Source organism: Ailuropoda melanoleuca, chromosome 10 (genome assembly GCF_002007445.2).
Source record: "Ailuropoda melanoleuca isolate Jingjing chromosome 10, ASM200744v2, whole genome shotgun sequence".
Classification (NCBI taxonomy): Eukaryota; Metazoa; Chordata; class Mammalia; order Carnivora; family Ursidae; genus Ailuropoda; species Ailuropoda melanoleuca.
In genome coordinates, this window is record NC_048227.1 from 36,497,108 (window position 1) to 36,520,378 (window position 23,271).

At 45.7% G+C, this 23,271-nt stretch overlaps 3 non-coding genes across 3 annotated transcripts; 1 reads left to right on the forward strand and 2 right to left on the reverse strand.

Moving 5' to 3' along the window:
* Window positions 1-4,285: 4,285 nt before the first annotated feature.
* On the reverse strand, window positions 4,286-4,357 carry TRNAH-GUG. Its single transcript has one exon. It is a non-coding gene; the product is annotated as a tRNA-His (tRNA).
* A 661-nt stretch (window positions 4,358-5,018) lies between these two features.
* On the forward strand, window positions 5,019-5,092 carry TRNAN-GUU. Its single transcript has one exon. It is a non-coding gene; the product is annotated as a tRNA-Asn (tRNA).
* Window positions 5,093-7,826: 2,734 nt separating this feature from the next.
* Window positions 7,827-7,899, reverse strand: TRNAV-CAC. Its single transcript has one exon. It is a non-coding gene; the product is annotated as a tRNA-Val (tRNA).
* Window positions 7,900-23,271: the final 15,372 nt, after the last annotated feature.

Below are 23,271 nucleotides of genomic sequence, written 5' to 3' on the forward strand. Positions count from 1 at the left end.
CCCCTTTCCAGGTAATTCATACTATATCTCGCTTAATTATTAGTTTGAGGTCTATTTGCTATTGTTTACTATTGCTTATTCTTGAAATTCAAATGAATGAATGCTTATTTTTTGCATTTGCCTTTCTATGCAACATTATGTTCATTAAATATATCCATATTAATATGTACATGACTTGATTTTGGTTTTATTGGAGTAACTTTGGTGTTATTTGATATTAATTAGTGTGATTGATGAATATTTTTAGTGTTTTGATGAATATTCTGTACCAGTCTTTCTGTGTACTTGTGCACTGATAGATGTACTGCAATTGCTGGGTCATGAAGTAGGTATGAGTTTAACTTTATTAGAAATTGTCAACAGTCCTCTGGAATGGTTTTGAACCAGTAACTAGAGTTGCAATTGCTCCATATTCTTATCAGCATTTGGTGTACTAATTCTTTTAAATATAGCCATGCTGGAGGGTGGGTAATATTATTTGCTTATATTTTTAATTTGTATTTCCCAAATAAGTAAAAAATAAAGATTTTTTTTTTAAAAATAGGCTCCACACCTTGAACTTATGGCCCGAGATCCAGATCTGAGCTGAGCTCAAGAGTCAGACACTTAACTGACTAAGCCACGCAGGCACCCCTCAAGAATGTTTCTTATACATTTTGGTCATTAAGATATCTTACTTTGTGAAGAAAATCGATTCAAATATTTTGCCTACTTTTATTTGGTTTAGTTTTTTTATTACTGATTTATAAAAATTCTTCATCTGTTTGAATAATTGAGACATTTTAAAGTGATACGGCTAATGTGTTTTCTCAGTTTGTGACTTAACTTTTGTCTTTCATATGGCGATTTTTCATGAGTACGAGTGTTAATTCGGATGAAATCTTTTTAGCTTCATTTTTTCTTTTATATTTATGGCTTTTTATGTTCTATGAGAAATCTTTGTACCAAATATTGTGAATGTATTCTCTCAAATTCTCTATGAGCTCTAGGATTTTAGGTTTAATTTAAAAATCTGGGGTGCCTGGGTGGCTCAGTTGTTAGGCGTCTGCCTTCGGCTCAGGGCATGATCCCACAGTCCTGGGATCGAGTCCTGGGATCGAGTCCTAGGATCGAGTCCTAGGATCGAGTCCTGGGATTAGGCCCCTGGGATCGAGCCCCGCATCTGGCTCCTTGCTCCACTGGAGCCTGCTTCTTCCTCTCCCACTCCCCCTGCTTGTGTTCCCTCTCTCGCTGGCTGTCTCTCTGTCAAATAAATAAATAAAATCTTTAAAAAAAATAAAAATCTGTGACATATTCTCAAAATAAAAATATTCTTGGGAGCTATCAATGACAATGCATAGAGAATACTTCCAAAATGCTCTTAGTAGAATCCATTAGGCTTCCATACTTGTAGGAATGATGGTATTAGCATACTCCATGAATACCGGAAGATTCAGAAATTATCCTTCAAACCTGTCAAGTGCTGAATGAAAATGATTCTTTTGGAAATCTTTACAACAGTTTCCCCCTAGTTGCAATGGATGTTTACTGGATCTAGGGAAAGTCTGCATAGATAACTTGCACAGGTATTTTCCGAATTATATTCTTCCCAAGGCTATCTCCAGTGATTCCTCCATAGTATTTGGTTTCCTTTACATGACATTTTATTTTACTTTATTTTTTAGATGGCATTCTAAAAAGCCCTGAGAACATATCATGCAAACACACACACACTCACACACACAAACTCACATTTGTCATATTTGAACATTTACCTCCTTCACACATTCCCCTTTCTCGCCCACCCAGGGCAGGGACCTGACCCACAGTCTACCCAGGACCAATTCTAGAAGGTCTTGGGGTGGATCCAACATCCCACAGGATTGACAATTCTGCCAGTTCCGTGTGTCTCCTACTCCAGACCTTGATGACAAGCATTTGCGGCTCCCTCACACCTACCTTATAAGGGGCCTGTGGGCACCGGGTTCACAGCTCCAAGCCACAGGAGCTAAAGGCCTCTCCAGTGCTCGTGTTTGTGTGGGAACATGGAGGCTGGTTGAGTCAGGCGCGTTTCTCCCTCCTGGTATCGCTTTCAGCTCTGCTTGGGAAATCAGGTCCCCACTCTCATCCTTCTGGCTCTTCTATTTCACGATGGAAGTGTATGCATGCAACTGCTTCTTGCACCACACCTCCTGTCTGTCCAAAAGGTGTCAGGGGTACACTCTGCTAACTCCCTACAGCTGGAAGCATCTGTGGGAGCTCCCGCGCAGGGACCCCGCTCCCCGAGCTCCGCACCAGGCCGGGAATTTCTCACAGGCTGGAGGGCCGGCACCAACAGAAGAAGGGCCACACGAAGTATATTGGTGGGGAAGCCTGGGGGACGTCGCCCGAAGACCTCCCGCTCCACATTCCCTTTGGGGCCAAGTCGGAAGGAGGCACCCCTTCCAGGAACAAGGAGGCCCGAGACCTGCCTTCGCATTGAGGCTCCCGGGTCCAGCGCGCCCTCTCCGTCCCGGCCCCCTCTAGCCTGCTGTTCCTCGCCTCTCACCCGGCTTCTCCCTCTCCCTCCTCGTCGTCTTCCACTCCCTTTGTGTTCTTGGGGACGGGAAGCCGCCACCGCTCCCACCCACCCCCAACCCGCGGAAGTGACCGGGCCGCCTCGCCAGTGCTTGCGGAGAGAGTTGGTTCCACCTTCGCCAAACCATGGGAAGAGAGAGAACCTGCGGCAGCAAGCAACCGGTTCCTGTGCTGGTTCTCAGGCTCAGCTCTTCCAGGGGTTCAGGGGCTTGGATCCCTGTTGCTCCTTGAGGGGCCAGAGACGCGTGCGGCTCAAGGAGCTGGCCAAGTTAGCGCCTCTCCCACCGCTCCTCGGGGAAGAGCAGGAATGTCCTGTGGGGGTCGTTCTGACCCAGAAGAGACACCTGACAACTGGTCTAGCAGGAGCCCAAGCGGCGCACCAGGCCACTTATCAACGTCACTTCCATCGGCCCATCCAACCCTGGGGGGGGGGGGCCTGGGAGAGAGGAGGAATGCTGGAGGAGGACGCATTCTTCAGTGGCAATAAAAATTCCAATTTTCTCCGACTTTCCTCACTGCTCCTTTCCACTCTTCCATTCTAGCACCTCTAGGATAGAAGAACGGTGGTTTGCTTTCCTTGCGGACTTTGTGTGTGTGTGTGTTTTGTTTTTTTGGTCCATGGCTCCCTTTCCTTCAATGGACATTTATTCACATACCCACACATTACTAGTAGAATGGCATTTGTATGAGTCTTTCCTCAAATGCTGCAGATTGAAATTACTCAAACATCTATCATTTGTCTTTAGTTTTACAGTGATGTGATACTTAGCATTACACCATTATCATTATCATTAACACCAAAATTAAAGTGTGACAAATGCAATAACATATATAAAAACCATAATGTTACTTGATAAGGGCTAGATAGGAAAAGTGTATATTCATTCATGTGAATTTGAAGAAAGAAGCCTAATCTGTGGGGGTAGACATCAGAATAGTTTAAAATAGCAGGGATGGACAGGCATTACCTGAAAAGTGTATCAAAGGGCCACACATACTTCAATCATAGAAAATTTCTGTCTTGATCCTGGTGATGATTGCGCATTTCAATATTTAAATAGCTGTCCCTTAATTATTTGGGCCTTTTGTTCTGTGAATACACATTACTAATTTTCTTTTTAGGATAAGAATTAGCTATTCAGGGGTGCCTGGGTGGCACAGCGGTTAAGCCTCTGCCTTCGGCTCAGGGCGTGATCCCGGCGTTATGGGATCGAGCCACATCAGGCTACTCTGCTATGAGCCTGCTTCTTCCTCTCCCACTCCCCCTGCTTGTATTCCCTCCTCTCGCTGGCTGTCTCTATCTCTGTCAAATAAATAAATAAAATCTTAAAAAAAAAAAAAGAATTAGCTATTCAACATTAGAGAATCCAACGTAGACCAGGACTAGTCTGGAGTGTATTGCAAACTCTATAAAATCTGCTCTTTTTGTGTACAAAAGTCTCACTAATGTGTGAAATATTTCCACCAGAAAACCCCCGATATGACTAGACCATTTCCTGAGGGCCTATTGAGAGCTCGCACGTCATTTTTAGAGATTTTCTGCTAAATGGTGAAATGTGGAGCAAACCCGGGGTTTCTGTGTGACAGCTACATACAGCTTAGCGCACTATTGGGTTTTCCTCTCTTCTCCTGACCGTATTGCCCTGGTGGTCCGCGAAAAGCGTGGCTCTCGGCCTGCAGGTAAGGAGAGCGGCCCCTGCGGTTTGAAACACGAAGAAAACGGAAGCCTTGCCGTGACTCGGATTCGAACCGAGGTTGCTGCGGCCACAACGCAGAGTACTAACCACTATACGATCACGGCGAGCCACGGCCCCGGTGGCAAGCTCAAGCCTTGCTCTACTAATTTTGACAAATTCATTCCAGTTATTGCGCTGCTTTGTTCTTGGACAACTACAAGGTACTCGTGCCGTTTCCCTCCCCATTCTGATGCATTTATCATCTCCACTTCATGCAGCCCGTGCATCTGTACAGGCCTCCTGGGAAGTATCTTTGCAGCGTCCACGCCTCCCCCATTTCTTTCCCTCCTCCTCACATTTCCTCTTTTGATCCCTGCATCCTCCACTCCGGCTGCCACCCCACCGACCGCAGCCTAGCGGAGCACCTGCCGCGCAAATAGGCGGGTGAAGGCGAAGAGCCATCACGCGAGCCCACCAGGCGTTTATCTTCTTTTGGGCCCCTCTTGCGTCAGGCCCGGGAGGTCACGGCCCTGGGTGTCTGTGGGGGCGTTGGCATCTGAAGCGGGCATGGAACGAGGTGTGGGGAGGCTGTTCGGCTGGCTGTCCTTCTGCCTTCGGAATCACTCAACGCATGGATTTCAAACGCGACCAGCACGTGGTATCCATTCCTCTCGGGTTTTCCGAGACTTTGGACCCTTAACAGCAGTCCTGCAAAGATAGGTGGCTCCCCCTAGCGTTACGTGCGTGTGCTTGCTCTCTGTTGGATGGAGACTTACGCTTCCACGGGTCTCTGTGGCGCAATCGGTTAGCGCGTTCGGCTGTTAACCGAAAGGTTGGTGGTTCGAGCCCACCCAGGGACGCAATTGTATTTTTAGAACGTGACAGCGTTTGCAGTTGTTTCTACTCTGTGCATCCTCTCACCTAAAGGGAGAGAAATGCCTCCATGACCCTCCGGTCCTTAAGTATTTTGTGTACAAGTGAAGGAGCTAAGCCAAGATCGTCATGGATCCTCAGATCCTCGAAGAGCTGGGGAGAAAAACAGGTCACCAGGAATCCTCAAGAGTAGAGTCATCATCGTTACCTTCTGAATTCCTTTTAACAATGAAGTTTCTTTGTTTGTGTTAGTATTTATTTAACCCTTTCCATATACTTTTGAAATTGTTTTTATGCTATCAGTATTATAAACAATACTGCAGCCATATGCCTTCTCAATACTTGGACACATCTTTACCAAAGAATGCTGGAAGAGCAATTGCTGTATCATAGTCTTTACATGGTTTCTGTATGATTCGATTTTTTCTTTTGTTGCCTTATTAGCTATAAATCTTTCTTTTGTTATTTCAGCGACTGCTTAGGCTTCATAGCTGCATACATCTGTAACTTAACCACAGTTGGCCTTTAAGTCATCTCATACCTCTTAACATTTCTCCCCTGCCTGTCTTTATGCTTGTTTTGTCATGCATTTTATTTTGCATGTTATAAACCTCACAATCCGTCATCATTACCTTTGTTTAATCTGTCCCTTGTTTTTAGAGATTTAAATAATAAAAAGAAAAATCTTATCTATTTTCCCATGCAAGTATCATTTCTGTTGTCCTTCATTCCTTTGGCTACATGCAGGTTCCCATATGGTATCAGTGTCCTTCTTCCTGGAGGACTCTTAACATTTTTTGCAGCGTGAGTCTGCTGGTGATGAAGACTTTCAGCATTTGTATGCAAATGTCATTATTCACCTTCATTTTTGAAAGACTTTTTTGGGGGGAAGAAGCATAGAATTCCACATTGACTACCCCCCCACCAGTCATTTAAAGATATTTTCTATAAAAAAGCACCCCAGGAAAAACCAGACCTCCAGTAACAGTACCTTACTTCTTGGAGCAGACATTGCATGGGTTTTATACTTCTTAAAGTGACAGTGATGGCCGCCTGTACCAACACCCCTAAAGTTACTCACACTTCCTTTCAACGTGTTAACCTGCAGCCACTCTATAATCTATAAAAATATGCAGCAGCATTATATTAAAAACAGTGTTTTGATGCAGGGCTCAATCTCAGGACCCTGAGAGCATGCTCTAAAATCAAGAGTCAGATGCTTAACCAACTGAACCACCCAGGCACCCCTGTTATTTCTCTTTTAATTAGAAATTGTCCAGGTAAAGATTATACGTTAATTCAATTTAATATCATTCAAAGAACTTAATAGATCTTAAAATCTCAAAGGAAGCTGACACATAAAAGAGAAATGTATGTTGGAATCATATATTAGATGATAACTAAAACATTTACTGAAAGTTGTGAGTGGAATAATTAAGTCATGATGATTTCTAGAATTTTAAAAAACTTAATCTTCACTTAAAAGATATTATATGGTATATGTTAGATATATGAAAGCTCAGTCACTACCCCACTTCAGGGAGAGACACACACCAATCAGGATGTGTTTGCTTGGACTCAGACTGCAGCCAGGACCCGGTCAAAGCCTGGACAAGACATAGCATCTCACCCCTCCCTGACTGGGAGATGTTTTGGACCCTCAGGCCTGGTCTCACCAGAGTCACCTGGACCTTGGGACACACCTACCTCTGAGGATTAAGAAGAGGCTTCTTTATGCTGGGAAGCCGGGAAAAGAGTTTCCTTGACTTAGGTAGTGGCTGTGAAAGAGGTGAATGCTAGCCACTAGACCACTAGACTATCAGTAGACCATGCAAGATCTCTGCTTGGTCCTTTGCAGTAAAAGTTAGATTACCAGAGAGACAGAGCAAAAGTGGGGGTGATTCCCAGCAGCCCAAGGCTGCCAGCTATCGCCCCGCTGCCCATCACCTCTCCCAGCCTCAGCGGCGCTTTGGGTTCTGAGCTCCGACCACCGGGTAACTGGCCTGTGCTGCATTCCAGTCTAGCTTGTCCGGTGTGTGGCCGCGCCAAGGCCATGCGCTCTTTCTGAGCCTCGGTATCCTGGTGAGTTAAGGTGCGGACTTGGCTCTCAGCGGGTGGGGAGCAGAGAGTCCCTGGACTTCGTGACCTCCCAACTAGCTCAAGGGCTCTCCTGATGATGGCACCGGAAGGGCTCCTCGGGTGTCCCCGCGGGCTCAGGAGGTGGAGCCGGAAGCTCTAACTCGACGAGTCCCAGGGGCGCTTCGTTTTCTTTCGTTCCCTCAGGCAAATCCACGTGCGGGGCGAGCGTGCGGGGGTCGGGGAAAGCCAAGTGTGCTCCCCAGGGGAGAACTGGTTGGTTTGCAGAGCCGTGGGGCCCCCGCGAGCCAGNCCCGTGAGCCAACAGAGCCGATAGAGGCGCCAGAGGAGCAGGTTAGGGGGTTTCTGGATGCAGAGGAAACCCGAAGGGGGCCTTGTCCCGCGTGCGCTTCTTGGCCTGACGACCTGGCTGTGGCCTGCGCGCCACCGAGACTCGGAGCCGACCACCCCGGCCGCGTTGTGAAGAGCCGAGCAGGCTTTCAGGAAGCAAGGGGACTGCAGCCTTGCATTGTGTTCGTTTTTCTGAATGGAAAATGGGGCTGTGCACGCTGAGGCCGCCTTGGCTGAAAGCGTGCTCCTGTCTGGGTTCAGGAGAACAGCAGCGCTTGGGGGTAAAACGGAAGCTGTTTCCGCCCGGTTTCGAACCGGGGACCTTTCGCGTGTGAGGCGAACGTGATAACCACTACACTACGGAAACCGGACAGGCGGCAGAACTTCATGCCAGAACCCTGAAAAGCTTGCGTCCTGCAGCTGCTGCGGTGCCCGCCAACTGCTTTCCTAAGTGCAAAGGCCCCTGGAAACACCCGCGACCCTGCAGGCAAGGGGACCCCAGCGCCCCAGCGGCGCCGGCTTAGGATTCCGCGTCTCCCCATCCCGGGAAGCGAAGGCCCGGGGACCCTAGGCGCTCAGGCTTCGGATCCCTATCAAACGCAGGCTTTCCAGATCCGGAGCGACGGGCCCCGGTGCAGAAGGCGCCCCGCCGACTCCCCAGCTCCCGGAGGGGGCGGGTCAGGTGCGTCTGAGCCCAGGCGCCCCGCCGCCCGGCCGTGGGGTCATCCGCCCTCCTGGGCCGGCGGCGGCCCCATTCGCCGCGGGGGCGGTCAGGGCTCTCGACTCGCGGCCGCCGCTCGGCGCCTGGAATCCTCCCAGGAACCGGGAGGACGCGCTCTCCCCGGCCTCCCGGCTGCCCCGCGACGCCTGCCCTGCGCGCTCTTCCTTCGCAGGCCCTTTGGCTCTGCTCTTCTCCCTCCTCCCGGGTCTTCTCGGCAGAGCGGGTCTTTCCGATTCGTGCCGCTGTCACTTATTCTACTCGACTAAAGTCCAACATTTTAATCGCACTTTCATCTTTTAGCTGGTTCCGTAGTAGAAGTTGACGTCCTTAGGGACTTTGTCCGTTTGAAGATGTCCAACATAGGCCAAACCATGTTTTCTGGCCTGTATTAATTCACTTGAAGACCAGGCTACCAGGCGGAATATAGACCGCAAAGCTTTCGGGATTTGCCTGAAGGTGGAGGACCCCGGGGACAGGCCATGCAGATTTCATGATCACCGAATTTCTCCCTCATTGGTCTTTAGCTTTTTTTGTTGTTGTTGTGGGGGCAGTTTTATTTCAACTTTTGCAACACCCAAAACATCTTTTTAGTTGCCTTTTTACTTTTCCTGCTCAACAGGTCCTGGAGTGTAAATTTTAACAAAGAGGTAAGGATAGTTTTCAGAGAAAGGTAATGTCTGAAAAGTTTTCAGGTTTGCCTCTGTTAAAGAGCAAAAACTCAATTGAGTAATTAAAGATATAATGGGTTTATTAGACGCCGGGCCACGGGGCCAAGGTGGTTGACCTTTTTCAACTCTGGCTGTAACTGGAGACCAGGGGAGGAATGGACCATATCACTCTCATCAGTGACTGGGGGTGGGGGCGAGGGGACAGTTCCAGATTAGGCACACTTTATAGTGGCTTTAAATGAGGAAATTCCGTGACGTTTCTCCCCTTTCTTTCCCTCCTTGATCTATCTCCCTCTTTCCCTGCCCAGTCGGAGGAGAAGATCCATCATTTTTCTGTTTGTAGGACACTTTGGGGTCCCTCCTGGACAAAGGGGGCAGTTGCCTTTCCTCTAGGGGAGTGTGAAGGGCTGCAGTCACTGGGAAACCACAAACCCGCTTCGAGTGCACCTGCGCCCCTCGGGATCCTGCCATTCCCACCAAAGCGCCACCCTGCAGGCGGAACAGGAATGTGTGGGGCTCCTGACTCTGCTAGAGGAGAGGAGGCACAAAAAGAGAACAGACCAGTAAGAGGCTGAAGTTGAGGGCAGAGCCAAAGGTGCGAAGACAAGCCAACCTCACTGATGAGGTAACAAAAGGCAAACTGAGGGGGGAAAGCAAACTGGCATTCCACATACTCCTTCCCTTCCCACCCAAGGTGGGACAATGTGTGACATTCCTCAAGCACTAATGATTGCCCAAGAACAAAGAAAGAAAAAACAAATGGTCAACTGATAAAGATCACAGTCATGTAGGATATGAAACTCCATCAGTTTGTTACTGTCTTAGTGATTTACAAGAAAAGCATGATCTTAATAATAGCCAGACCTCCAGGAACCTATAAACTCAATTTCCTGGAGCCCTAACGTCACCTTCCCCACCACAGGATTAAAAAACAAACAAACAAGTGAACAAAAAATTCCTATATAATCAGTCACTCCTCACAGTTAGAAGGCAGCTTTTTCTGCCTCTGGTCCTATGCCTGTGCTTTAATAAAACCACCTTTTTGCACTGAAAATGTCTCAAGAATTCTTTCTTGACTGTTCACTCTCAGACCCAAACATCAAATCACATTACCCAACCATCCTGAAACTAAGTGTCTGGAACCTAAGACCTTGAGTGAGCCAAGGATCACTTGTTTACACTGATCTCTCCACTTTTATCAGGAGAGTTGTTTGCTCTAACTGCAAGTTCAAGAAAGAGGAGGACAGTGTAGACCAATCTCCATACTTGACGGACAGGAAAACACGAATTCCTGACTAATTAGATGTGAGCAAAACGCTGTCGTCAAGAACTCTTAAGTTTTTTTTGCTCAGAGCATTGGAAGGATGAGAACAAAGGATTCCAACTGAGAAGGAAACACTGTAAGGTACAAAATGCGTTAGGGAGAACACCCAGAGTTCTGTTTAAGACCTTGCTTGAAAGAGATCTCCATCCACCCCGTCTCCATTCCTGCCTGTGTCTGAATCCTGTTGTTGTCGATCCCTGGGTCTCAGTGCTCAGCTTCTCCTCACCCTGGGAGCCTCCCCTTCTGCCTCCTCCCAGCAACCTGGTCTCCTCATTGTCGCAAGGAAAGGCACGTCTCCAGGTCCGTAGCCAAGAAGTGCCAATTCCCTCCGTGACTTGTACACCCGGCTCCTAGGCGGCATGCCACTTGGGGCACAGGGTACCTGGTGCATCACCTGTGGGCTTGCCTCTTAGAGAAAATTTGGAGGGTTGGACCTTTTAGACCATCCCCGGAGGGGCAGGCAAGACAGGGAAGGATAGGGGGAAGAAACCAGCTACAGTACCATTCCAATGGAGCTATCATCTGAGGGCAGGAGAGAAGACCCAGAGGTCAATTCCCTGGTGGTCTAGTGGTTAGGATTTAAGGCTTTCACCACTGCAACCCAGGCTCGATTTCTGGCTAAGGAATGTGCTTTCTTGTAAAGTTTCAGCATGCAGGAGCAATCTCCTTGTGTACAGAGGAGTTTGGCGGTATGTGGGGTAGATGCAGAAGGGTCTGGTCTCCTTGCAATTTGTGAAGCCCTAAAACTGATGAAGGAAGAAAAGTGATGATGGTCTGCTCTAGTCCCTTCTCAAAAGTGCTGCTGGTAACCCAGCTCCTCACCCTCTGGAAGGGCCAATCCCCTTACTTGTGCCCCCTATTAATCCTCCTCCATACACCCTGGTTTTTGTCATATCCACATTTGGGGTAGGAGTGACTTTAGAAATTCATGAAGCAGCTTGTGCCGAGCTGAGATCCAAGCTCAATTTGCTAAGCTCCCATTACCGAGACAATGAGGTAAACTTGTGATAATGGCTGCTTACTTTTTTCCAGAGTACTACAGATAACAACTATAAACTGGGGACAACATATGTTTCTAAAATATTATCTCAAGGTGCTGGGGAGACTGAACAAAAGCAGGCAGACACAAGGTAGAACTGATACGGTGAGTTTTCCACTTTGCCAAGTTTTGGCTGAGACCACACCTTGGTCTGCCCTATTTGGGTCAGCTAAATTCCAATACAAAACCAAACTATCTTACTGGATTAAAGGAGCAGAGGACAATGCTTGGGCAAGCATAGCGGTTGAAACACCAAGAGGTGGAGATGAATCTGAGAAAGGAAAAAGCCACTGAAAGGAAGTTCTAAGTTGTTTGTAAAATTCTGCCCAAGTTTCTGGCTGACTCCGGCATAATGCATGTTGGGCGGCCTCCAAGTAGTTCAGCAAAAGCTAAAGTGACAACTGAGATTTCACCTGTCATCCATTGCAAGGGAGAGAATTCGCAGTTTGATATCAACCAGACCTGCTTTTACAAAAATTCAGTGTTTTTGTAACACATAGCAATCCAGAATCTGTACGTATACCATTCACAGTATCCACAATACAACCCAAAATGCTCTAATACTTAACTCTGATATTACTCTAGCCATGCTCAAGCTAAGACAATCATGGGAGACTGAGGCATCACCCAAATTTTGAAACTAGGAGGCAAGAAATACTAAGCCACAATTATAACTATTTCAAGATTGTAAAGGAAAATATAACCATAGTGAGTTAAAAGTTAGAAAAATTATCAGGAAATAGAAAGAGTAAGTGAAGGACCAAATGTAAATTTTGAAATTGGAAAGAGTTCTCAAAAAAACAAGCACTGATGAATTTAATGGAGTAATGGAAATGACAAAAATTCAATGAATTTCAAGAGAGAGAAACAGAAATCATCTTACCTGAAGTACAAAAAGAATTGAAAAGAACAAAAACAAAAATCCAGAACAGAACCTTAGCAACCTATAGGGCAATATCAAAAGTTCTAACATATTTAGAGTTCAAGAAGAGGAACGAGAGAATAAGGCAGGAAAAAATTCGATATGTAAGTTTGTTGAGAAACATATATTCACCACACAAAGCCCCTTTCACCGTTGGCTAAAGCCTACGAAAGTTACGTCGTGTTCCAGGACAGGGTGAGCCCTGCGGCCAACTGCAGCGGTTCATCTCCGAGCGAGGGCCTCACTACCTCCAAACGCCCCATAAGTAGTTTACACGCAAAGAGAACCAAAGAGGCCGAGCAGACCAGCCCATTTCCAGGGGATGCACAGAGGCTGCGACTGTCGTGGTCCGCAGAGCGCCTCAGGGGCGGCGACAGCAAGAGCGTGGGCTCGGCCTGAACCCCGTGCGAGATTCCATCTCTGCGCTTGGCTGTGGAAGTTTGGACAAGCGGCTTCGAGCGCCGTAGAGCCACTCCAGCCGGCGCGTGAAATGGAGATACGATCAGAACAGGGATGCTCCGAGGGAAGAAAGAGAGCGCGCGCAGGTAAGAGCGCCTCCGGGCGAGCGTGAGGAGCCGGGCGCTCAGCACCGAGTCGGAGAAGCGACCCGCTCACCGCCGTTACTTCCCCGTCTTCCCCGGAGCTTTAGGACTCGCCGCGGAGCCCCTTCTGCGCCCGTCTTTGGCAACACACCAAGGACGCGGGGATAAAGAGAATTCCTGCGTAAAAGGAGACGTTGCAAAACGCCACCAGACCAAGAATCTAGCCCAAGCCGTGGTGGCGAAAAAGCGCCAAGTCCCAGCCACTAAGTCACCAGGGCGCCGCTTGTTACTTGGTTTTCTCGCAGCCTCCGACTCGCTGTAGCTGCGTTAGAATCGCGCACCGAGAAGCTCCGACTACTCACCCACCCTGGGGGCTGCCGCCCTCCCTTCCGCGGAAGATCCGGAAGACTATTCCTTTCCTGCTTTCCCCAGAACCAAGCCCTCCGGCGACGCACTGAGCGCTGAGAGAAGCCAAAGACGCACGCGGAGCCCCGCGGGATCCTCAAGTCCGGCGCCAGTCGCCCCGGCCCCGCCGCCCCTTAGAGCGGCCCTGGAGACGCGCCTTCGCGAGGCCGCGTGCGGACACGAGGTCGCCGCGAGGGCGCGGGAGGGGAGGCGCCCGGCGTGAGACCCCGGCGTCCCCAGCATCACCCGGTGGACTCCGGGGGACGCAGCAACCGAGGCCGCGCGTACGGACCGCTTTCAAGGAGGGCTCGGCGGCGGGGAACTGGATTCCGGATTTTTGGCCCCCCACCTGCGTGCAACGTGCTGCCCCGGCAGTTCTCCCGCCTTAGTTAATGCGAACTCCATCTTTCCGTCTGCCCAGGCCAAAATCTCAGAGTTCTGCCTGACACCAGTTTTCCTCAGACTCCATATCCGTAAGTCAGTAATTAGTGTTGTCTAGTAGATAAAGTGTGGACATGGATCTACACCTCGCACCACTGACACTGACACGGTAATTCTTTCTTGTGGAGGCATTTCCCGTGCGTTGTATGTACGCTATTTGGGTGCACTGTGGGCTGGCGCTTCCCAGGCGTCTGCATGCTACATGCCAGGAGAAGGCAAACACACCCTCAAGCCGCTATAATCAAAAAGCTTTCAGACATTGCCAACTGTCCTCGTGGGAAAGCGGGTGGGGTGAGCAAGGTCGTCCTCTGTTGAGAACCACTGATGTGCGCTCTCACTCCTGTCCTGGTCTCTGAAGTTGGGCTAATGACGCTTCATAAATGTGGGAAAGAGATTCATCTCATGGTCTTTACCTCATTCAGAGGTTAAGATTTGAGCCTTCAGTCTTCGTTCCTTGGGTTGTGCTACCATTGTTCCTTTTCTTTGGGTTTACCCTAAAATCAGCCTCATTCAAGCCTGTCCTGGAAAGCTCAGTAAGGTTCTTCTTGACCTTTTTGGAACCTCACACTTACTCAGTTTGGCCTGTAGGGAAGATTTGTGGATAGTATTTTCTTCTTTACCGGAAACCCAGATAGCAAGTGAGCGGTGCACTCAAGGCAACCGGGACTTAATTGTATGTAATCTCTACAGTTTGCACGGCTATCCAGATCCTTTTGGTCCCACAGGCAGGGAGTTATGTCGTGGGTCCCTTCTGGTCATTGAAAATTAACCAGATTGGGAAAGACACATAGGAGAAACCAGCTGCCTACCTCGGACATGTCCATGAGGGACCCCAAAAGAGTGCTGACCAGAAAGAAAGGCGGTGAATCCCTCCCGTTAGGTAGGTGAGAGGTAGTTCAAAGAGAAGGGAAGAAAACCTGTGAGATTTCAGGATCTAAAGTTATCATAAGTCAGCCTTCTCCAGATCCTTGTCTTCCCATGGCTGGTGAAAGTGAGTAGTATCCTTGCTAAAGTAAGGGAAATAGACAACTTTGACCAGGCTACCAATCAGTAGGCAATCTCTAATCTTGCCTTGATCTTCCTTAGCCAGGATTTCTGTGGATTCCAAGGGTGCAACTGAGTACTTCTACTTTTCATTTGCCTTTATTTAAAGAAGAAAAGAGGCGCCTGACTGGCTTAGTTGGAGGAGCACGGAACTGTTGATCTCTGGGTCGTGAGTTTGAGCCGCATGTTGTGTGTAGAGATTACTTAAACTTTTTAAAAAATGAAGAAACAGGTGTGAAAGAAATAGGAAAACTGCTACATTAGGGGAAACTAATATTCCTGAGACAGTCAGAACCTCTCTCCTTAATTTTAATTGCACTTTCGCAGGTAGATCTCCAGGTTGGGCCCATTTTACTCTCAGGCACAGGTGATAGGGCCATGTATGTGGTTAAGAGGTTCACAGATAAATTTCTGAAGTATAATAGTCATTTAAAAGTATATATACATTCTAGGGTTGCCTGGTTAGCTCAGTCAGTAAAGCATGCCACTCATGATCTCAGGGTCGTGAGTTCAAGCTCCACATTGGGCATAGAGCATACTTTAAAAAAATAAAAATATATATTCTAAAAAAACCCAACACATCAAGCTCAACTATGCCACATTTACAAAGATGGAAAATAATTATATATTCGCAAATAAGCAACGTCATAAAAGGGACTTTAAATATGTTTAAGTAGGCTCCGTGCCCAACATAGGGCTTGAACTCACAACCCTGAGATCAAGAGTCACAGGCTCTACAGCTGAGCCAGCCAGACGCCCCAACTCTCTGTTGTTTCCACTAAAGTTTTTTTTCCCCTAGATATGCCCATGCAGTCTCTTCCCTTTTCCAAACTCTGACATTCACTACCAAATCCTAACATTAGTGTTCAGGTTCCAGACTATTCTTCCCACTTCGCATCTTTGCCTCTCTTCCATCTTCCTTCCTATGCAGAGAAAAGTTAAGTCTTCCTTAATCTCCAATTTGCAACATTAGTTCTTACAATCAGGTTAACAAATTAGGGATCCTCCGTAGGACTCTATTTTCCTAGAAAGAAAAATTATAAATAACATAAGGCTTTATTTCACAGTTGGAAATGTTTCAGAAATAAGTAAAGGAAACATTTCCTAAGATCAAAGGTCAGGAAAGTGATCGGAATTTTTTTTGTTCAGGAAAAATCCTGACTCTGCTGAGTGTTGCAGACATCCTGCCTCTTCCTCAGCCTGCAGACAACAGATTTATTTTTCCTAAAGGGTACAATAAATAGAGAACCTTGGACCACAGGGGTCAACCAACACAGAGGTGGGCATGTGTTCTACACTGAAATGAAAGGGATGAAAATGACAGCACATCTTAATCTATGTAGTTGTTTACATAGAGTTTTACATTTTTCAAAATTGAGCTGTTGAAAAAGAAGAGCAGAACTAGAGGACTTGCACTACCTGATTTAGGACTCACTGGGGCACCTGGGTCACTCCGTGAATTGAGCCTTCGACTTTTTTTTTTTTCCAAGAGTTTATTTCAGAGAGAGAGTATGGAGGGGGGGGGATAGGCCGAGGGAGAGGGAGGAGCAGACTCCCCACTGAGCAGGGAGCCTGATATGGGGCTCATCCCAGGACCCTGAGATCAGCACTGGTGCTGCAGACAGACCCTTACCGACTGAGACACCCAGGTACCCAACTCTTGGTTTTGGTTCAGGTCATGATCTTGGCGGTCCTGGGATGCAGCCCCTTAGCAGTGGGCTCTGTGCTCAGCAGGGAGTCTGCTTGAGATTTTCTCCCTCTCCCTCTGCCCCTCCCCTATGCTCTCTCTAAAACAAATCTTTTCTTAAAAAAGACTTATTATAAGCTATGGCAGACGAGGCAATGTGCTAGTGGCAGCAGGATACACCAGTAATCAGGCTGAATTGAGAGCCCCAGAACTGACATCTATTTGGTCAACTGGTTTTCAGTAAAAACCAGTTCAATGAGGTTCAATAAATGGTGCTAGAACAACTAATGTCCATATAGATGGGGAATGGAGATAAACCTGTGTAGACCTATGGCTACAGGAGTTTGGATTTTATTTAAAATGCAGTAAGATCATCCTCATTTCTCCTAAAACAGCCCCCATCATTTTAAATATCTCAACCAGAAAAACAGCTATGATGGCACTATTTCATCAGTGGAAATTACAGAGAAGTCTCCTCGAGAGGAAGCATTTTGGAGTAGTTTCTGTACATGTTTATACATGGGGCATGTTCAAGTTTCCTACACACTTGGTTCTAGGAGTGTTTACTGTAGGTTTTCCTTCCCTTCTTTCCACATTGTGCTGGAGAGTCAGCAGTAAATCTCTGGCGGCAAAACAGGGTCACAGTCAGTGCTGGGATTAAAAGCAAACTGAAAGACGAGTCAGTACCGGTCAAGATAGATGCCACGCACTACAGTTTTGGACTGGAGTCGAGGTTACTGCTGCCACAACACATCTGCTGGCAGATGTTGTATCTCCTTTAATATTTTTGACATAAAAATGTTCACAGTATTTCGTTGCTTTGCTCTTGGACAGCTTGCTTCTTGAGAGCATGCAATAAGAAACACAAATACTTACGTGTTGTTCTTTCCAAAAATGTTGTTTGATCAGAAGATAAGATCTTGAACAAGATAACTAGCCTGTCCTCTTCAAAAATGTAATGCCATCAGAAACAACAAAAACAAAGACATCACGATAGAGTTCCAGGTAATAAGGACTGAAGTGCAATTTAGGGACTTTAATTAGAGCCTGGGGAAATATCAGTATCACAACACATACTCCTAATCCTTAATCTCTTATATATATATGATATAGAACAAATATTAAATGCATCTATATCTTTATACATACATGTGTATATAAATAGGACATTTTTTAAACAATGGGAAAATTTATGCAGCATATATTAGATGTTATTGATTTAATATTGTCCTTAGATTTGATAATTGAATTGTATTATGGTTATATAGGATAATGCCCTTAATATCAGGAAATACATGCTGAAGTATTTAGGGGTGAAGCGGGCTTGCATTTACTAAGTAATTGGAATGCAGGTGTGGGTTTACGTAGACAGAGAAAAGGAGCAAATGAACACTTAATTGTTGAATTCAGATGAACAGAATAAAGGTGATAATTGTATTCTTCCAACTTTTCTGTAGGTTTGAAATGTTTCAAAGTAAATAATTTTGAGGGAAACTGATTATAAAATATGAAAGACTGAACAGCTATCTGAGTCCTGGACTAAAAATTGGCTCTCTATGGGTCTCTGCGTTGCAGGAGGGTATGGCAGTCCTCAATACTGCCTACCAGTACAAGAATATAAGTCACTAGTTTGCTGTACCCACCCATCAAAACGATCTTTCCTGCCATCCAGGATTTGTCCTCCTTTCATTCATCAGCCTTCAAGCCTGGAAATCTGGTAAGTTTGAGGCTACTTTATATGTTTCAAAGCTTCAGAATAAGATGTCTGGTTTTTATATTTAATTGCAAAAGACAAATCAATGGGTACTTATTTTCAGGAAAAAAAATCCAAATGAGAGAGGAGTTATCTGAAACTTACCAGTTCCTGTAGATATACTATTTCTTCCTGTGTATTCTAAACAGAGACCTCTAGAATGCAACTTTTGCTAGACCTATACAGGAAGTACAAGAGTGAACAAAAACTCTCATGATCTTTCTCTGGCAGTGATTCTATCATCCTTTCTTTGGGTCCCCCACAGGTAGACGTGTATGAGACTGCTGCTCTGCTTACAGATGCCTATGAAGGCAGAACTTTTGCCTGAGTTATCTCAGTTCCCAGAGTGTGGACACAGTGTCAGTTTTGTACCTAATACCAGGTGCTCGATAACATTTAATTTTGGAATGAAGTGATGCACCCAGACTTGGTTGCTGTCACTCTGGGATATAAATATAGTAGACATATTGTTTGACTTCCCTGTTGTTAGCTGGAGAAAGAAAGTTTTGTAATTTTGATTTGTTAAAAAAAAAATGACAGGCAAGAGAATATATATAAAACAAACTCCATTCTTTAAGATTTCTAATCTTTCATCCTTCAAGGAAATGGATATGTGCTGAAGAGCTGATGAACAGTCTGCAATGACATTATTCTGATTTATTCTTGACCCGAACCCTTGCCATTTTTTTTCCAGCTGCTGCTGACTCCAGTTATCCACAGGATGGGATTGGCGAGAGAAAAGGATTAGGCATCTCAAGATCAGGTGTGTGAATCTAGGTATTGGTGTCTCTTACGTAGTTGTTAGATTTGCAGGCTGAAGAGCTGTGATTTCTACAAACTATCCGTTTGGAGTAAAAATCTAGAGTGGTGGTGAAATTTGACTCTTAGAGATGAAGCCTTTCTTGCCTTCAGATTTGGTAATTTCACTGTTTTATTGCTTTAGTTTTTTCATCGATGGGGGAACCATTTATGACTAAGCTTTCTTGAAATAAGAACTTTTCATATTTCCACTGTTAGTTCTTACCTGAAATAGAAGAGAAAAAAAAAAAACTAAATTAAATGAGAATCTTCTATTGGCTCTGCTGATACCTGAGGCTGAAGTGACAGCTAAGGAAGAAGAGAGGCCGAGTGCAGCCTGAAAAGTAGATAAGTCATGGTGGTAAAATACAATCTGGAAGGAGTTACACTAGCATATTAGAGGGAAAGTCCTCTGAAATATACCATGTGCCCTGTGGTGTGAAATACAGGGCCCCACTACCTCATAACGCTAATAGCCTGCTTAAAGCCGCTCCAAGTGAGTAAGCCAGATCCCTACCACCTCCTCCCTCAGGATCTTTACTCTACATTCTACTCCTCTGGAAAAAAATGAAGGCCTTTCACACCTCCCAGGAGGCGTGCCTTGCTTCAAACGTGCACATTCAGAAACAGTCTGTTCTAGAAATGAGAGCATATTGTGCATGGAAATACATGTCCTATTTTATTTATTTATTTATTTATTTTTCTAACAGGAGGGTGGTGCCAAGGGAAGAGTCCTAGCCTAGAGTGTGAAAACCAGTAGGGTCGTTAGACACCATCTGTAATATTGTGATTTATAATAAGAAATGTAAATTTGGTCTTTGTTCCAGTTTCTGGCAGAATTCCTAAAATGTTTGGGATTGGTCTTTGTTACGTTCATGAGGTAACTGCTGGAAAGTCCTGGAAGAATGTAAGGTGATTACCCAGGGAACCAACCATATGATTTGGAGGGTTGGAACTTTTAGTCTTATCCCCCTGACCTCTGAGGATGAGAGAGGGGTTGAAGTTGACTTCAGTCATGAACTGCCAATGATTTATTCAATCATGCCTATGTAATGAAGCCTCCATTAAAAACCCGAAAGATGGGGGTTCAGAGAGCTTCTGGGTTGGTGAACACATAGAGGTGCTGGGAGAGTGGAGCTCCCAGAGAAAGCATGGAGGCTCTGCACCCTTTCCCCATGACTTGCCCTATGCATCTCTTCCTCTGGCTGTTCCTGAGTTTTATCCTTTTAAAATAAACCAGTAATCAGGGCTCCTGGCTGGCTCAGTCAGTGGAGCATGTGACTCTTGATCCTGGGGTCATGAGTTCCAGCCCCACACTGGGTGCAAAGATCACAGACATACATACATACATGAAAAAAAATAAACCAGTAATCTAGTATGTAAAATGTTTGAGTTCTGTAAGCCACTCTAGCAAATTAATTAAACCCTAGAGGGGAGGGGTTCTCAAGAAACTCTGATTACAAAGTCAGAAATACAGGTGACAACCTGGATTTGCTACTAGCATCTGAAGTGGGGGCCAGGGTGGGGGCAGTCTCACAGGACTGAACCCTTAACCTGTGGAATCTAATGCTGTCTTCTACTAGGTGAACCTAGTAGGTAGTGTCAGAATTGATTTGAATCGTAGGACATCCAGGCTGGTGTCCCAAAAATTGCTTGTTGGTGTGGGAAACACCCCCTCCCCCCAAGTTGGAATTGGTACCGGAATCTATTTACCATCCAAACACAGTTCCATCTTTGGCCATGAGGAAACAGTGGTATCAAGAGGCCAAGTATTAAATAAAAGCCACAAGACTTATAAATGAAAATCCTGAGATTAAAATCCACGCCTTGAGCCTTTTCACTATGTCACAAAGTTTAAGACAAGGGAGAGAAAAGGCTCCACTATGGAGGAAGCCAACAGGCTCCACAGTGTATTGGGTGCCTTGGCTGGGACAGGAGTTCAGACTTTATAGAAAGTCTCTTTTAAGTATTCTTAAGAGATTACAGAGAAAGGAATCATCAGAAAGAGAAAAAAGAAAATTAGCAAATAAAGAGCAAAGTTAAACCTTGGACTGATCCATTTACACCCTTTAGAGACCGATATCCTGTAAAGTTAATTCTACGTCAGGTTGTTAGAGTAGGCAGTCAGATTCTGACAGGATACCTGGAGGAAGTCGTGGGCAGCTATCTGAGAGGTCAGAGGCCTGTCTCTGGCAGCATGCCACAAGAAGCTGGATCAAACCAGACCAGCCAAGATGGCAGATGGCATCACATGAACCCCCGACCAAATTAGGAAGAAAAAGCCAAAACCCTGCTTCCTGCCCCCTAGTTAACAACTGTGAATATAAGAAACCCAACCCCCAGGGGATGCTGCTCTACCTCTCTCTTGAGCTTGCCTGCCCTGATATCTCAAGAGTACTTTTTTGGGGAGCCTGGGTGGCACAGCGGTTAAGCATCTGCCTTCGGCTCAGGGCGTGATCCCGGCATTATGGGATTGAGCCCCACATCAGGCTCCTCCGCTATGAGCCTGCTTCTTCCTCTCCCACTCCCCCTGTTTGTGTTCCCTCTCTCGCTGGCTGTCTCTATCTCTGTCGAATAAATAAATAAAATCTTAAAAAAAAAAAGTGTGTACTTTTTTGCTTTAACAAACTTTCCTCCTTTACTTATCCACTGGGCTGCGTGTCTGTCTTTGAATTTCTTCTCATGGTAAGACCAAGAACCTTCAGTAACTCCTTCCAGTCTGGCGGGGTGGAAGCACCAGGGCTGGAGGTCCCTCCAGGTCACATGGCAACACAGTTGCTACTTGGGAACATTTGTAGGAATATTTCCACTAGATCAAGTAACAGAGTTCCTAAGTGAAAACTGAAAAAGTAATTTCTCATTCCTAGGTGTTCCTTATCACCTAATTCTGTCCAAACCACTTCTTAGAGAAAGATTTTATTTTTAAGTATAGGGAAGGCAAGTATAAATATAAATTTGTTCCCTAAAGTTTTAGATTATATATATATAAAGTGTTATATTCTCTTTAGAACACTAAGATCTAAAAGCTTTTGAAGGTATCATAGATTTGGTGTAAAGATTATTTTCAAGTTAAAACATCTAAAATCTTATCTGAATTTGCTTTATCTGCTCCAGATAGACTGATTATAGATCTAATCCATCCATCTATCTTTTCTTTTCTCTTTTTTTCCACGCTATACAAATAAGACTGTTGAGAGAGGAATGCAAATCCCATCAATGGCTAGTGTTGGCCTTTCCTACGTAACCGCACATTTGGGATCCTTCTGTATTGGTGAGCTGAGATCTTAGTAGATCGATGGTCCTTCTCACTGGTAGCCACATATTTGAATCACCTAGGAGCTTTTAAAAACTAATACCCCAAACACATGTGAAACCATTTTAATCAGAATCTCTAGCTGTGATATCTAGGCATTTGTGTTAGGCAAGACCTTACCAGGTCCTTATAATGACAAAGTGATTTAAAGCTACTTAGGAGACCTGACCTATTTCCCATGGTTCTCTGTTTCTCTCTAGCTGTCCCACCATGGGCTTCTAAACATAAAGATTTTAATCTTCCTTCTTATGATCTGAGGTGAATCTCTCTTTCTCAATTGGATTTCCAAGGCAAGGATTTCCTTCTGTTTATCTAGCTGGGTCTTTACCAAGTTCACCTCTAGATTTGCTTTTCCTAAAGCTAATTCACCACAAAGATGTCCTCAAGTCAAGTAGCTGGGCTTTCCTATGCCTATACCTGTCAATCATGGATAATGATTTACAGGTAGGGTCACTGGGTGCTGTGGGACTGATATAAATTCCCAGGTCCTTCCATTCTCTGAGCCACCAGGCAACTGGTTCCACTAATCTGCGGACAGTGCCATTTAGAAGAGTACTTGGGAAAACAAGCAACAAAAGGACAAGAAGGTAAAAGGAGGGGTGCCTGTGTGGCTCAGTTGGTTAAGTCGGTTAAGTGTCTGCTTTCAGCTCAGGTCATGATCTCAGGGTCCTGGAATCAAGCCTCAGGTGGGGCTCCCTCTCAGTGAGGAGTCTGTTTTTCCCTCTCCCTCTGCCCCCCCCACCTTCCCTCTCATGCCTGTGCTCTCTCTCAAATAAATAAATAAAATCTTAAAAAAAAAAAAAGAAGGTAAAAGGAATCTTAGGTGACCTTCCTTACCTGGCACCTACAAGATCAGGCAAGGATGTCTATTGGGGTGGGCACTGCACACAGCAAAAACTCAGTAAATACTGAGTCTGGTATATAGGAGATAGGCTGAAGATACTTTGCAGGTTTGTAAATATTTTTGCCAATCTGAAGGTAATTTGGTTTGGTTTGGCTTTTTTCAGTAGTAAGAGTTGGGAACCATAAGGTGACTGGAATATTACAGTTTGAGTGCAATAAATCTGTATTTTGCCAAGGAT